We start from the raw sequence: 16,987 nt of genomic DNA on the forward strand, positions 1-16,987 counted from the left end.
CTGTATCTGCAGTTATTGGTTATAGTTACACACAGGTTGTGTTGAGTTCAGCCAGTTTGTGACTGATTTTGATCATGCCGTTGCATGCGTTGTTGTTGAATGCCATGTTGTACGGCGTGTTAGTGGTGTGAGCTGGTATGTATCTCACCTTAGATTAAAATAATTGAATAAATCCTTTTCCTCGAAATGTCCGTCTCCCTGGGCACAGTTCCTATAACTGGAGTCTGGAGGAGGGGCATAGGGGGAGGAGCAGTTCACACCCATTCAAAGTCTTATAGTGTGCCCATGTCTCCTGCGGATCCCGTCTATACCCCATGGTTCTTGAAGCATCCCCAGCATCCTCTACGGACTACGAGAAAAGGATTTACCGGTAGGTATTAAAATCCTATTTTCAGTGCTGCCTAGCGCAGCCCCCCTGTTAAGTGACCTGCTGTGCAGGCACCAACTTACAAACTGAGCTCCAGTAGAGGAGGCGGTGCAATGCATCCAGGGAAGAGTCAAAGCTTTAGCCTGTTGGTGCCTCTGGATCAAGATCCAACTCTACACCCCAATGTATTCCCTGTGGAACACAGTGTACCCCACTGCAGAAATGTTGACATACCTTCCTCATATGGACCTCCTGTTCCCAGCCTTGGGATTAACAGAAAAATCTTTCCCCTTCAACTACTGAGTGATTTAAGAGAAGGAAACTCTTGATTGATCATTTCTGAAATAAGATTTACCTGAATAGAAATGTTGCCCAAAAATGGCTAAGAGGAAGGGTCTGGTGACAAGGTCTTGAGTCTAAGGGTATGACAGAGCTAAAAGCTGAGAGCTCAGACAAGGGTGGTAGCTCAGATGGGATGCAGTCAGCATCCCGGCGTGGTGGACGCCAGCGGTCAGATGACCGACCCCAGAATCCTGACACCGTGCAGAATCCTTGTGTCCTTGGCACTAGCCGCCACCCCAGGCAGGTTAGAGTAAAGGGCAGGGGAGGGATAAATTATTTACCCCGTCCCCTGTCAACATTCTAAAAGTTAGGATGCAGCGGTCAGTTATGTGACCGCTGGCACCCCGACCACCGGCATTTAGTATCACACCCAGCTCAGACAATGGTGCAATATCAAAATGTATCCTTTTAGATGGTTTCGTAAGAAAATTGTAGCTTGACTGATCCAGGCCATGGGAAAGGAGAACAAAGCTAGCCACAAGACTGGGGAAAGGTTCTTACAGTAGGGGCCCTGACGTCTGGATAATTGTGATGTTGGAAGAGAGGAGATTGGCTGATTGCAAGAGGTTCATAATATACCCAGTGACTGGCAATTTCCACTTGGTCAAAACAATATTGTTACTGGTTCATACTGTATGAAATCCTTGTCATGTTCTTTTGCATCTTAAAAAATACCCTACTGGTTTTGGAGAAAGGATTTTGAATTTTACAGACTTAAAATGTAGAGCGAACAACCTTGTAAGAGTCATTAATATTCCTAAAATTCATAATTTAGAAGGAAGCCATCATCATAATAATATGGATAGTTTTTTGCCCCCTGGCTGGCCACATATAACAGAGGCTGGCACAGGGGATAGAACAGCATCAAAATAGACAGTGCAGGATGCAGTTATGCATACATAATGCAATACATGTTATGCTATCCTAAGGGCAATTTAGCTTTGTAACTATGACAAATAAAATAAATATCCAAAGTAAGGGCACCTTTGGGTTGGAAAGAATGATCCATATGTGCATGGTTGGACATAGAGATTTCATACCTAGAGGAAGGTCATGCAGGTGGAGGAGAGAAGGAGAGCAAATCTGAACAAGAGGAGTGTGTGAGACCAGTATCCATGTCTTCCTGAAGTCACAGTCATACTAACAATGAAACACAAAGAATGGCAAAGGCAGCAGGAGATGATGTTGGTGGAATTCAGAAGATTTCCAGCACCTTAAAACCCATAGCATCAGTAGCCAAAAGGCGGAAAAATAGGATTTTAAATACCTACCGGTAAATCCTTTTCTCGTAGTCCATAAGGGATATTGGGGACACATTAGTACGATGGGTATAGACGGGGTCCAAAGGAGCCAGTACACTTCAAATTTCTTCCACTGGGTGTGCAGGCTCCTCCCCTCCATGCCCCCTCCCACAGGCAGTTATAGGTAAAACAGTTCCCGAAGGAGAATGGCATACTTGAGAGAAGGAACATAACAATGATAAGGTTGGTTAGATTTAAACACCAGCACACCATAACACAACTGAGTCAGCAACGTCTGGCAACATAAACAGCATCGGCTGAACAGAAATACCTATCAGAGAACCTGCAGAAAGTCACCGCACAGAGGCCAAATATCCCTTATGGACTACGAGAAAAGGATTTACCTGTAGATATTTAAAATTCTATTTTCTCTAGCATCCAAAAGGGATATTGTGGACACATTAGTATGATGGGGATGTCCCAAAGCATCCAGAACGGGCGGGAACGTGCGGAGACATCTGCAGCACCGCCTGCCCAAACTGGGTATCCTCTTTGGCCAGGGTGTCAAACTTATAGAAATTCAAAGTGTTCTTCCCCAACCAGGTAGCGGCTTGGCATAGTTGCAAGGCCAAGATTCCACGGGCAGCCAACCAGGTAGAGCCCACCAATCTAGTAGAGAGGGCCTTTAAAGACTTAGGAACAGGTAAGGCTGCCGACTAGGGAGGCCAATCCCGGGATCGGCGGGATCCCGGGATTTGGGCCCAAAAATGCCGGGATTTGAATCCCGGGATTGGAGCATCCAATCCCGGGATTCACGGGATTATTCTGCGCATGCGCGGCGGCAGGAGGGTTGGTGTGTAAGTAATAATACTTACTCATTTAGGCGGGCAGCAGCCATGAACAAGTAGAACGCGCGCAGCACTTCAAATGTAGCGCCGACCGCCAGCCAATCAGAGCTGGCGGACCGGCAGCCAATCAGGGAAGCTGCAGCGGCAGCCAATCAGGAGCGACTGCTGCGGCCGCTTCCCTGATTGGCTGCCGGTCCGCCAGCTCTGGTTGGCTGGCGGCCGGCGCTTCATTTGAAATGCCGCCGCGTTCAGTGTTTTAATGGTTGCCGCCCGTCTAATAGTAAGTACTATTACTTACACCCACCCTATCTCCCTCCATGCAGCCTTCCTCCCTCCCTGCCGCGACCTACACCCTCTGTCCTGACTGAGTCCCGCACCGCTACCTACTACACCCTCCCTACCTCCCGCACCGCTACCTACACCCTCCCTACCTCCCGCACCGCTACCTACACACTCCCTACCTCCCGCTCCCGCTACCTACACACTCCCTCCAGCCCTGCTCACTACAATTTTCTCTAATCCCTACTGTAATCCCGGGATCCCGGGATTGACCGTTTTTCAATCCCGAATCCCGGGATTGAAAAAACGGCCCGGGATTGGCCTCCCTACTGCCGACACATAGGCCTGTTGGATAGTAAGTCGAATCCAACGAGCAATGGACTGCTTTGAAGCAGGGCAACCCTTCTTCTGCGCATCATAGAGCACGAACAAGGAATCAGTCTTTCTGGTCCGAGCTGTACGCATGACATAGATCTTCAAGGCACGTACAGCATCCAATGTCTCTGGAGGAGCAGAAGCGTCAGAACAGGATGGAACCACAATAGGTTAATTCAGATGAATTAACCGAAACAACCTTCAGCAGGAACTGCTGTCTAGTCCAGAGCTCCGCTCTGTCTTCGTAAAAGACCAAATACGGCTTTTATACGATAAGGCCCCCGATTCTGAGACACATCTAGCAGAAGCCAGGGCCAGTAACATCACCATCTTATACATGAGATACTTGTCTTTTACCGTCATCAGAGGTTCAAACCAGGAGGACTGTAGAAATCGTAATACCACATCCAAATCCCAAGGTGCCGTAGACGGCATAAACGGAGGTTGGATATGAAGCACCCCTTGCAAGAAGGTCTGGACTTCAGGCAGAATAGCCAACTTCTTTTGAAATAAGATTGAAAGAGCTAAAATTTGAACCTTAATGGATCGCAGTCGTAAGCCTTGATCCACTCTAGCCTGCAGAAAACGAAGAAGTCTTCCCAAGTTAAAATCTGCAGATGGATATGTGGGTTCCTCGCGCCAGGAGCCGTATCTCCGCCAGATATTATGATAGTGTTTTGACGTCACAGGTTTCCTGGCGTGAACCATGGTAGCAATAACCTTTTTGGAAAGGCTCTTGTGAGCTAGGATGTTCAGCTCAACTTCCATGCCGTCAAACGAAGCCACCGTAAGTCCGGGTAGACGAACGGACTTGTTGAAGATGATCTCTTCTGAGTGGTAGAGGCCAAGGGTCTTCGACGGACATGTCCATTAGATCCGTGTACCATGCTCTCCAAGGCCAATCTGGGGCAAGAAGAATTGCTTGTACTCCTTGATGCCGAATCCTCTTGAGAACCTTTGGGATCAACGGAATCGGAGGAAATATGTAGACCAGCTGGTAAAGCCAAAGCAACGTCAGTGCATCCACTGCGCACGCCTGAGGGTCTCTGGTTCGTGAGCAATAGGAGCGAAGTTTCTTGTTGAGGCGAGACGCTATCATGTCGACCTGGGGGCAACCCCACCGGTCCATGATCTGTTGAAACATTTGAGGATGTAGGCCCCACTCCCCTGGGTGGAGATCGTGGCGACTCAGGAAGTCCGAGTTGTCTACTCCTGGAATGAAGATTGCGGACAGTGCTATTGCATTTCTTTCCGCCCAAAGGAGTATTCTTGATACTTCTCGCATGCAGGCCCTGCTCTTTGTCCCTCCTTGTCAACTGATGTACGCCACAGCCATGGCGTTGTCCAACTGTACCTGGATTACCTGATCCCGGAGCAGAAAGGAGGCCTGAATCATTGCATTGTAGATAGCCCGAAGTTCCAGGATGTTGATCGGTAGTACGGCCTTTTGGGCAGACCACCTGCCCTGGAATCGCACCCCTTGGGTGACAGCTCCCCATCCTCTCAGACTTGCATCCGTCGTGAGGAGAATCCAATCCTGAATCCCAAAGCATCGACCTTCCTGGAGATTGGAAGACTGCAGCCACCACAGGAGTGAAATCCTGGCCCGGGGTGACAGTTAAATCATCCGGTGGTTCTGAAGATGAGAACCGGAGCACTTGTTCAGGATGTCCAGTTGAAAGGGTCTGGCATGGAACCGTCCATACTGAATGGCCTCATACGAGGCTACCATTTTTCCCAACAATCTTATGCAAAGATGAATGGAAATCTGAGTCGGTCAGAGAACCATGCAAACCATTTCCTGGAGAGTTCCCACTTTGTCCTCTGGGAGGAACACTTTCTGCGCTACAGTATCCAGTAGCATTCCCAGAAACAGGAGCCATTGAGATGGCTCCAGGTGGGACTTCTGTAGATTGAGGATCCACACGTGGTGTGACAGAAGGTATATGGGGGGTCATTCCGAGTTGATCGCTCGCTAGCTAGTTTTAGCAGCCATGAAAACGCTATGCCGCCGCCCACTGGGGAGTGTATTATAGCTTAGCAGAAGTGCGAACACATGTGCAGCCGAGCTCTGCAAAAAAAGTTTGTGCAGTTTCAGAGTAGCTCTGAACCTACTCAGCGCTTGCGATCACTTCAGCCTATTCGTGTCCGGATTTGACGTCATACACCCACCCAGCATACGCCCAGCCACGCCTGCATTTTTTTCAGACACGCCTGCATTTTTTGCAAACACTCCCTGAAAACGGACACCCAGAAATGCCCCCTTCTTGTCAATCTTCTTGCGGCCGTCAGTGCGATTGAAAACTTTGCTACAACCTGTGCACAACCACAAAGGGCTTTGTACCCGTACGACGCACGTGCGCATTGCTGCCCATACGCATGCGCAGAAATGCCAATTTTTAGCCTGATTGCTGCATGGCAAACAACGGCAGCTAGCGATCAACTCGGAATGACCCCCATAGTGCGATCTATATGAAGCAGTAGGAGCTCCCTGGAACTTGCTTTTATCTGGAGATTGTCCAGGTAAGGGCCCACGTTGACCCCCTGGATCCTGAACTGGAACATCATTTCCACCATCACCTTCGTGAACACCCTCGGAGATGTAGACAGGCCAAAGGGTAACGCCTGGAACTGGTAGTGATCGTTCAGCAGCGTGAACCTCAGATAGGCCTGATGAGGAGGCCAAATTGGGATATGGAGGTAGACGTCCTTGATATCCAGGGACACTAGGAATTCCTGACGTTCCACGCCTGCGATCACTGCTCTCAAAGATTCAATCTAGAATTTGAAAACCTTTAGGTAAGGATTCAAGAACTTCAGAATCAAAATTGGACTCACAGACCTGTCTGGTTTTGGTACAACAAACAGACTGGAGTAGTAACCTTTTCCTTGCTGTTGCAGGGGTAATGGAACAATGACTTGGGACTGGACCATCTTTGTGATGGCCTGTAGTAGCATAACACGCATATTTTCCAAAGCTGGTAAGCTTGATTTGAAAAATCGTTGGGGAGGAGCACCATCGAACTCCAGCTTGTAACCCTGAGAAATAAGGTTCCTTACCCAGGCGACCTGGCAGGAACTTTCCCAGATGTGGCTGAAGTGACGTAACCGGGCTCCCACCTTGAGATCTACCCGGGGTGGGCACCGTCATGCTGAGGTCTTTGTGGAAGCTGAACTGGTGCTCTGTTCTTGAGAGCTGGCAATGGCTGGTTTCTTAGGTTTACTCCTGGTGCTTCTAGCTGCATTTGATGCACCTCTGGCTCTAGATCGAAATCTGGTGGACCGAAAGGACTGAGTAGATGGTCCCGGGTAGGTATGTCTAGCAGGCGGATCCCCCGAAGGAAGGCAGGCGGATCCCCCGAAGGAAGAAACGCGGATTTCCCAGCAGTAGCTATGGAGATCCATGCGTCCAATTCGCCTCCGAAATGACATTCACCTGTAAAGGGAAGAAATTCCACATTGCGTTTGGAGTCAGCCTCTGCAATCCACTGGCGCAACCATATGGCTCTGCGTGCTGACACAGCCATAGCAGTAGTCCTAGCATTAATATTGCCAATCTCTTTTAGGGAGTCACAGAGGACTCTTGCCGTGTTCTGAATGTGTTTTAGCAAAGTCACCGTAGTAACTAGGGTCATGTCACCCGAGAGACCCTCCTGAATTTGAGTAGCCCAGGAGTGAATTGCATGTGTCATCCAGAAACCTACAATAACCAGTCTTTGAGATACACCTGCAACAATGTAGATAGATTTCAGTGTAGCCTCAATTTTCCTATCCACCGGGTCCATTACCATAAAGGAGCCTGGAGCTGGGAGTACCGCCTTCTTAGAGAGACTGAGACGTCTACAGCCGGAGATTCTTCCAAGAACTTTCTATCCTCAGGGGCAAAGGGGAATGTATGCAAAAACCGTTTTGACACCTGATATTTCTTATCTGGATTCTTCCAGGCTAGCTTAAATAAATCATCTAATTCTTTAGAATCAGGAAATGTGACAGTCAGTTTGTCTTGAGGGATGAAAAACGACTGCTGATATGCAGCGTCCTCTAGGGGGAGCTTTAGCACATCCCTTATTGCTAAAATTAAGGGTTAAATACCCTGTGTAGCAGTGGAATCCCCACTTAAGGGATCCACACCGTCCCCATCACCCTGTATATCATCATCAGAATCTGATAGAAGTGTAGGAAAAGCACGTTTTGTAAACCTGTATTAGATAGGGGGGATGGGAACCTCAGCCTTGGCAGCTAGATCTGCTACTGCTTTTTGCAGTTCTTGTGTTTTGTTGGCATTTGCAGTGAGCCGATGTGCCATATCAGACATCATAGTTTTGATAGCCCCAGCCAGGTGGGCTCGTGACTCCCCCCCCTCATTGTCCTCAGCATTTTGTGATGACTCACTACATTGCTCATATGATATGGAACCAGATGAAAGAGGGGAGAATCTGGTATTACATACACAGCATAACTTTTGTTTTACCATTATGAAACACACCATACACATACAACACAGACTGATTACAATGCCTGCCCTATTGCATGTGAGAGGAGACGCAGAGGAAGAGAGGACGCCAGCACACCCAACGCTGCAGAGCCCCAGTGAGGCAGTCAGCGTTTTTACATAACAGTGAGAACTGTTTATATAATGTAATTCCTTCAGAGGAATAATATCTGTGCACAAATAACAAATAATCAACACCTTGTACCAGTGATCCAGCGTGCGACAGTCTGGAGGAGCTGTGTGAGGCAGCTGCTGCTTATGCCGAGGAAGGCGCCAAAATGCAGCTGAGCCCGCTCTGATGTAACTCCGCCCCCCGTAATGGCGCCAGAGCTACAGATATATATTTATACTGGCCATGTCTCTTAAACACGCTGTAGCCTTACATAAATGTTTAGTACAGCCATCGCTAGCCAGTCTCACGCACGGGCTATAGCGGGTTTTCCCCAGGAGGGTCCCGTATGCCTCACCCACATTTTTGCCGCACCAAGAACCGGGGGAGTCCCCCTAGCGGGCCCCCAATGTGTATTCACCACCGACGATCACCTTCAGGCAATGTTAGGGGTGTGCGGCTTGCTGCGGTTGCGACAGCTAAGGCGCAGTGCCCCGCTGAACAAACAACCCCTCGGGATGGTGGTCCTGCAGCTGGGAAGCGGCTCTGCACCTCGGGAGGCCGGTGACCGTCCCCTCCCCTAACTTCCACGGCGCAGGTATGCGGTTGCCCAGACAGCATACCGAAACAAAAGTTTAAAATAAAATGAAGAAAAACTCTGGAGCTAGCAGAGCGCGCATCCTCTCCTGAGGGCACTTTTTTCTAAACTGCCTGTGGGAGGGGACATGGAGGGGAGGAGACAGCACACCCAGTGGAAGAAATTTGAAGTGCATTGGCTCTTTTGTGTCACAACTGAGGGCTGGTGAAGGTAGCTGGAAGCCTCAGTTATAGGGGCTGACGGGTACCAGAATTTAGGAGGAGTGAGTGGACTCCTAGACATATACGTCAGACAGTAGCATTAAGTGCCCGAAGACGTGACCACGACAACTGGAAATATCTTTGAGGATATTTATTAAATAAAAAGTCATATAAGGTGCAATGAAACAAACAAAAGTCACAGGTGAGTATAATACAGCTGGTTAGGACCAGTAATCCGGAATGAGAAAGTTCAGTATAACACTTGGGAGCCCAGGTGAGGTATAACGTGAAGTTGGGAGTAGCAGGTGAACTGTAAATGATACTGGGGTGCTCAGGTAAATAATAAATAAAGCTGGGGTTCGTGGAAAAAGTGTAGGCGAAGCTGGGGTTCGCAGGAGAGCTGTAGAAGAAGCTGGGGTTCGTATGAGAGCTGTAAAAGAAGCTGGGGTTCATAGGAGAGCTGTAGAAGAAGCTGGGGTTCGTATGAGAGCTGTAAAAGAAGCTGGGGTTCGCAGGAGAGCTGTAGAAGAAGCTGGGGTTCGCAGGAGAGCTGTAGAAGAAGCTGGGGTTCGCAGGACCACAGAGGGTAACCGGAGAGTGGCTACTAGAAAGCCGGAGCACAATCCTTGGTTTAGCACTGGGTGCGGGAGCAAAGATGACAGGCTGCACCACAGGGCTTAAACACTGGAGAGCTGGAACAACACCACAAGGGGAAACCACCAGGGAGTCAGGCTGAACTGCAGGAGAAGTCCACAGTGAACTGCACACTGTATACACAGGATAGACAATGGAAGCACTGACAACCTTCTGGGTGTGGAGACAGGATATTTATACCTGATGAACAGCAGGGATTGGCTGACCATAATACCTGGGCTCCAGCAGCACTGAGGATAGGTGGAATAAGGACATGTGACTAGAGTCCATCATGGCTGCGCCCATAGACAGGAACTGAAGGGGAATTAAGTACTGTGAAGCATGTGTAACAATGGCAGCTGAGGCCGCAGCAGCAGAACTTCACGCGCCCAGACGCGCACAGCGGCCACAGGAACAGAAGCGGCAGCAGAGACACACGGAGGACGTACATCCAGGAGAGGACCAACGGCGCGGCGGTGACGGCCGCGACGGGGCTGAGAGCGCCGCACCTCTGCGAGTACATATACCGAGGCTGCCGCTAAAACCAGCGCTGCGAGCATTAACCATAGTTAAAGCCCGGCCCTGGCCCGCTGAGTCAACCTCAGGAGACACCTAACGGGTAGAAAATGGTGTCTCAGTACCCGAATCGTGACACTTTGGACCCCGTCTATACCCATCGTCCTAATGTGTCCCCAATATCCCTTATGGATGCTAGAGAAAAAAAGTCAGATGAGGAGTTGAGCAATAATACCCTGTAAAGGACACAGGAGCCTCACAGATATAGGGGTGTATTCAATAGATTATACAGTGGGAGAGAACAGAAGGCTCTTGTGTGGGCGCACTCTTAAATAGAAAAAGATACTAGATGAATATGTGAAAATATTATAGAGAATATTTTAAGATATAACTTTTATTAATAAAGTTAAAACAAGATAAACTTCCCACAAATCTTGTAAAATAATCGGAGATTATTGAGAAATTAAAAAATGTTCTGGTCTCTTAATTCGCAAGAGTATGGAAAGGGTTGTAGACATGGAGTAGTCATACCCCCATTTCCCCTGACCAGTACAGGAATTCTGTATTGATGGAACCGGGGGTTTAGTCAAAACACAGTTTCAATGAAATTAAGCTAAAAATAGCTGGAATGGTAATCAGTGGTCACCACTCAAGGAATTATACACCTGAGTATTATTAGTATGCCATAGCCCTATTTGCGGGCAGGAATTGTGAGCAAGAGGTTATGGTCAGTTGATGTAGATATTGAAAGCAATATATGAAAGAGAAAATAGAATTAGTGGTGATACTGCTGTTGGTGTATGTTGGTCACATAAGAGAGGAAATTAATTCCAGACCTACCACACCAGGTATTCACAGGCAGTCACCTCTCCTGATACTAACCTGGCCCAACGCTGTTTGGCTTCCAAGATCGGACGAGATCGGGCACTGACAGCGTGGTATGGTCGTAGGGATTTATGTGTACACCAATGAGAGTGCACCTATATAGGAAATTTAAATTGAAAAATGAAGGGTAAAGATGATAGAAAAAGGAATTGCAGATGAGGTAAGTGCGTGAAAATATGTGGATCTGCTTTCCACGTTAGACCCGGTTTAGGAGATTCCACTGGTGTGGTACTCTATCCCGAGAATCGTGAATGAGAGTCCACGAAAATTGGTGAAAAAAGATTATAGATTTGGATAGAGATATTAAGGTTTGTATCTGTAATAAGATGATGCAAAGGTTAAGCTGTCACTAAGAGGTGTAAAAAATGCAGGTGGGGCTAAGCCCAATAACCGACCTCAGACGTTATTAGGCGTCAGAAAATTGTAACCTTAGGCAAATAACTGTTGTTTTTTTAATAACCTTGAGCAAAAGAATATATAAAAGATACAGATAATACAACCCCTAAAAAGTAAATAAACATACAAATAAACATGAAAAATGAAAAAATGAAAATGAAGATGAAAATGTAAATGTAAAAGTGAGCTGTATTAGGTAATATGACCCGGCACCGGCAGCATAAAGCGAACTACTCGGTGTGCTGTACAGTGCAGGGTGATGATATTGTTAATACAAATGATATATCCCTTAAGGATAAGAGCTATATAAGATACAGATAATAAGACCCATAAACAGAATCAGATGTAAGAAATATAACCCCTAATAAAGGAAGCTATATGAGTTGATATGACCAAGTTATTATGACACAAAGTGAAATACTTAGTATGCTGCACAGGACAAGGCTAAGATCCTGTTGCAGACATAATGAATACTGATAACAAATTGATAGGACATAAACAATTTGTCCCTATCCATAGAAAAAAATGTCAGAGCAGATGAGAGACAAACTGACCAAAACCAATGCTGGCATATAAACAATGATATACGGTGACTCAAAGAATGGCCTCAGATACATAGGAGGCTAAGTGCTGGCTGGTCTAACGGAAGTAATCCTTGCAACAAGGATAATCAAAGTAATTTGTGGGAGCTTACGATTCTCCAATGAATTAGTTATGATCCGTTAGGATGGCGCCATGATATGACTGTGTGGACGGAATTCCCCGCAGAAAACGCGTTTCACCCTGAGGGCTTGTTCACTTCCTGGTTCCGTACAGTGAGGTGGGTTGGGATGCTATTTGAGGGCGGCTGGTGGTGTAATTAACCAATGAAAGAGAGCCGCGTATTACCGCTGTACTTAGCGGTTGCTAGGTAACGAAATAGCGGAGGTGCAGCCGGAGTTGAGGATCTGATTGGAGGACGCGATCTCGCGAGATTAAAGACGCCATCTTTGTTATGGGAAAAGGAAGAAGGGAAAATGCGGAGGGGACACAAGTGAGAAAAAAGTGTGTATAGAGCCGCTTGGCTAAATGACAGTCTAGCGGAGGTGGGCAGGGAACATGTATATATGCACACACATGAGTTTGTTATGCTGCCTATTAACATGATTATATCGATTGTATTAGAATGGGGAAAAAAATGTGTGTAATAACCGGGATAGGGTGGGATATGAATGGGAAACAATTTGTTACTATGAATAGATAGGACGTGCCATTGTGTTGGCTGGGATTGAAGGAGGGGCAAATGAAATGAGTGAGAGGGCCCTCTCACTCATTTCATTTGCCCCTCCTTCAATCCCAGCCAACACAATGGCACGTCCTATCTATTCATAGTAACAAATTGTTTCCCATTCATATCCCACCCTATCCCGGTTATTACACACATTTTTTTCCCCATTCTAATACAATCGATATAATCATGTTAATAGGCAGCATAACAAACTCATGTGTGTGCATATATACATGTTCCCTGCCCACCTCCGCTAGACTGTCATTTAGCCAAGCGGCTCTATACACACTTTTTTCTCACTTGTGTCCCCTCCGCATTTTCCCTTCTTCCTTTTCCCATAACAAAGATGGCGTCTTTAATCTCGCGAGATCGCGTCCTCCAATCAGATCCTCAACTCCGGCTGCACCTCCGCTATTTCGTTACCTAGCAACCGCTAAGTACAGCGGTAATACGCGGCTCTCTTTCATTGGTTAATTACACCACCAGCCGCCCTCAAATAGCATCCCAACCCACCTCACTGTACGGAACCAGGAAGTGAACAAGCCCTCAGGGTGAAACGCGTTTTCTGCGGGGAATTCCGTCCACACAGTCATATCATGGCGCCATCCTAACGGATCATAACTAATTCATTGGAGAATCGTAAGCTCCCACAAATTACTTTGATTATCCTTGTTGCAAGGATTACTTCCGTTAGACCAGCCAGCACTTAGCCTCCTATGTATCTGAGGCCATTCTTTGAGTCACCGTATATCATTGTTTATATGCCAGCATTGGTTTTGGTCAGTTTGTCTCTCATCTGCTCTGACATTTTTTTCTATGGATAGGGACAAATTGTTTATGTCCTATCAATTTGTTATCAGTATTCATTATGTCTGCAACAGGATCTTAGCCTTGTCCTGTGCAGCATACTAAGTATTTCACTTTGTGTCATAATAACTTGGTCATATCAACTCATATAGCTTCCTTTATTAGGGGTTATATTTCTTACATCTGATTCTGTTTATGGGTCTTATTATCTGTATCTTATATAGCTCTTATCCTTAAGGGATATATCATTTGTATTAACAATATCATCACCCTGCACTGTACAGCACACCGAGTAGTTCGCTTTATGCTGCCGGTGCCGGGTCATATTACCTAATACAGCTCACTTTTACATTTTCATTTTTTCATTTTTCATGTTTATTTGTATGTTTATTTACTTTTTAGGGGTTGTATTATCTGTATCTTTTATATATTCTTTTGCTCAAGGTTATTAAAAAAACAACAGTTATTTGCCTAAGGTTACAATTTTCTGACGCCTAATAACGTCTGAGGTCGGTTATTGGGCTTAGCCCCACCTGCATTTTTTACACCTCTTAGTGACAGCTTAACCTTTGCATCATCTTATTACAGATACAAACCTTAATATCTCTATCCAAATCTATAATCTTTTTTCACCAATTTTCGTGGACTCTCATTCACGATTCTCGGGATAGAGTACCACACCAGTGGAATCTCCTAAACCGGGTCTAACGTGGAAAGCAGATCCACATATTTTCACGCACTTACCTCATCTGCAATTCCTTTTTCTATCATCTTTACCCTTCATTTTTCAATTTCAATTTCCTATATAGGTGCACTCTCATTGGTGTACACATAAATCCCTACGACCATACCACGCTGTCAGTGCCCGATCTCGTCCGATCTTGGAAGCCAAACAGCGTTGGGCCAGGTTAGTATCAGGAGAGGTGACTGCCTGTGAATACCTGGTGTGGTAGGTCTGGAATTAATTTCCTCTCTTATGTGACCAACATACACCAACAGCAGTATCACCACTAATTCTATTTTCTCTTTCATATAATGCTTTCAATATCTACATCAACTGACCATAACCTCTTGCTCACAATTCCTGCCCGCAAATAGGGCTATGGCATACTAATAATACTCAGGTGTATAATTCCTTGAGTGGTGACCACTGATTACCATTCCAGCTATTTTTAGCTTAATTTCATTGAAACTGTGTTTTGACTAAACCCCCGGTTCCATCAATACAGAATTCCTGTACTGGTCAGGGGAAATGGGGGTATGACTACTCCATGTCTACAACCCTTTCCATACTCTTGCGAATTAAGAGACCAGAACATTTTTTAATTTCTCAATAATCTCCGATTATTTTACAAGATTTGTGGGAAGTTTATCTTGTTTTAACTTTATTAATAAAAGTTATATCTTAAAATATTCTCTATAATATTTTCACATTCATCTAGTATCTTTTTCTATTTAAGAGTGCGCCCACACAAGAGCCTTCTGTTCTCTCCCACTGTATAGTCTACGTACTTCTGGCTCTGGGTGCACCACCAACCAGGACTGTATATTACTGATAACATATATTGTTATCTCCCTACTTAGGTCAATACACTGTCCAATTTTGGTCTTTTTTCTGCTATTTTTCAAAATATTGTATCTAAATCAAACCTGTGCCCGATCGCCCCCTGTCTACTTGCATGTATTCAATAGATGTCGGATCCTTTCCTACAGAAAGGATCCGACATCTGAGTATTCAATGAGTTTTAGTAAAGTCGGATTGACATTGTCAGAAACGAGGATAAAACCTGACGGATTTGGCCACGTTTCCGTCAAAACACGTGGCTCGGCGGCTTAAAGGAGGCAGCATTGAATAGGTCGGAACCCCTTCCGACCTAAAGTCGGAAACTGCCGTCTTTCCGACAAGACGGCAGTTTCCGAGTTCAATTGAACACACCCCATAGAGGGGAAATGGTTGGTTGTAAAGGGGCCATTTATCAGTTGGGCTCCTGAGGCATACCAGATGTACTACAAGAATCAGCATGGGTGGTTATAAATGTTATTAACAACTGTTATACTGACGCCGGACTCCAAATATGAGTTATTATGAGAAGCACACACCACTTAAATAACAATGAAGGCCAAACGTTGCAGGGGGAGGAGCTTCAGTCTTATAGTTGTATATTAAATACCAGCTCACCCATGGTGAGCAGTGTCCCCCAGATTGGATGACTGAGAACTATTGTTTTTTTAACACCTCCAATTGTCCAGTTTTTATTAAAATGGACGCAATTTAATGTCTTAAAGCATAGAACAAATACACAAATGGAGATTAAAAAGAAGTCATAGGGGGAATTCAAATGTTATTGCCACCAATTTCCCATCTAAAATGACGGGAGATCGCAGGGGGTGATATACAAATGAGGTCCCCTAGTGCACTGATCACGTCCATTAGTGTTGGGTTTTGGCGCGTAAAGCTCGCGGGTGTGAGCTGAAATGTAGAAGCCAGCAGCCGATCGCGCCCGAACGGAGCTACATTTGAATAGCTCTATTCGACGCCATATAGTGGCTGCCGGCGGTAAAAACATCAGAATCTTGCCCATAGAATGATTAACAAAATGTTATCTGCATTTTGGACTCATCAATGATACACTGGTGGCAATCTTCCTACAATGAAAATCAAATATTGTTCGGGAAGTTATTCCCAACACTGCTGCAGAAATTCCAGCAAATGTGTTACACTTGTAGATTGCTTTGCTTTCACAGAGTTCATCCCAAAAGAGATGGATGGGGTTTAAGTCTGGAGACTGTAGTAGCCATTCTTTTTCCTGAAAAATAACTGACGTAGGTATGTTTTGGTTTATCTTCTTGCTGTAGGATGAACAATTTGGTCTAACTAGGCATAGACCAGAGGGAATTGCATGGAAATACAAAATGCTATGGTACCAGTCAACGACTCAAGTTCCAGTAAAAGAGTACCATACCATCATGCTTCCACCTCCATATTTGACAGTTTGTGTCACAAGGGTTTATTTACTAAGCAGCAGTTTGTAAAAGTCACCATTTAGCAGCACGTTTAAGCCCACAATTTAAAAGGGCATTACTTTTAATAGTAAAACATGGGGTGTTTTGATATTAAAAGCATTGCCCTTATAATTATTGGACTTAAAACACGCAGTGTTTTTGTGTACCCTGTTGAGTAGACTAAAGGATGGTTCCTCAGTGTATGGGATTTACTAAGCAGTGTCTTTTACAAGCTGCAATTTAGTAACAGACCCCACAAACAAAGGAATCCTCCTCATGCCTACTCGATTGTGTACAAAAACCCTGTGTGATGAACCAAAAATTTTGATTCATGAGTACATAAGAGCTTCTTCCAGTCTTCCACTGGCGATGCTTCATGGCCCAGGCCAGTCTTTTTTCATTGCAGCAGAACAGCTGTAAGTTTCTAACCCGTTTACATTATTTTTCAGGATTTGCTAAACTTAATTATTTTTCTTAGCAGCTTACTGATTACTTTTGTATCATTTTAGGTTATCCACATGAAGTGCTAGTGTAACCCCCCCCCCCCTCTTCCCCGCACCACGTTGGGCTGCGCAGGAAGCCCCAACTACCCTGGCTTAATGAGCACCCACCGAACTCGGGACCGGTCG

General features: G+C 45.7%; 1 protein-coding gene and 2 pseudogenes across 2 annotated transcripts in view; 1 reads left to right on the top strand and 2 right to left on the bottom strand.

Moving 5' to 3' along the window:
• The window catches only part of XRCC6 (X-ray repair cross complementing 6), a 221,463-nt gene that overhangs the window by 70,363 nt on the left and 134,113 nt on the right, over positions 1-16,987 (bottom strand). The window lies entirely within an intron of this gene.
• On the bottom strand, positions 10,834-10,952 carry LOC134961894 (5S ribosomal RNA; annotated as a pseudogene).
• On the top strand, positions 14,193-14,311 carry LOC134961895 (5S ribosomal RNA; annotated as a pseudogene).

Source organism: Pseudophryne corroboree, chromosome 9 (assembly GCF_028390025.1).
Source record: "Pseudophryne corroboree isolate aPseCor3 chromosome 9, aPseCor3.hap2, whole genome shotgun sequence".
NCBI lineage: Eukaryota > Metazoa > Chordata > Amphibia > Anura > Myobatrachidae > Pseudophryne > Pseudophryne corroboree.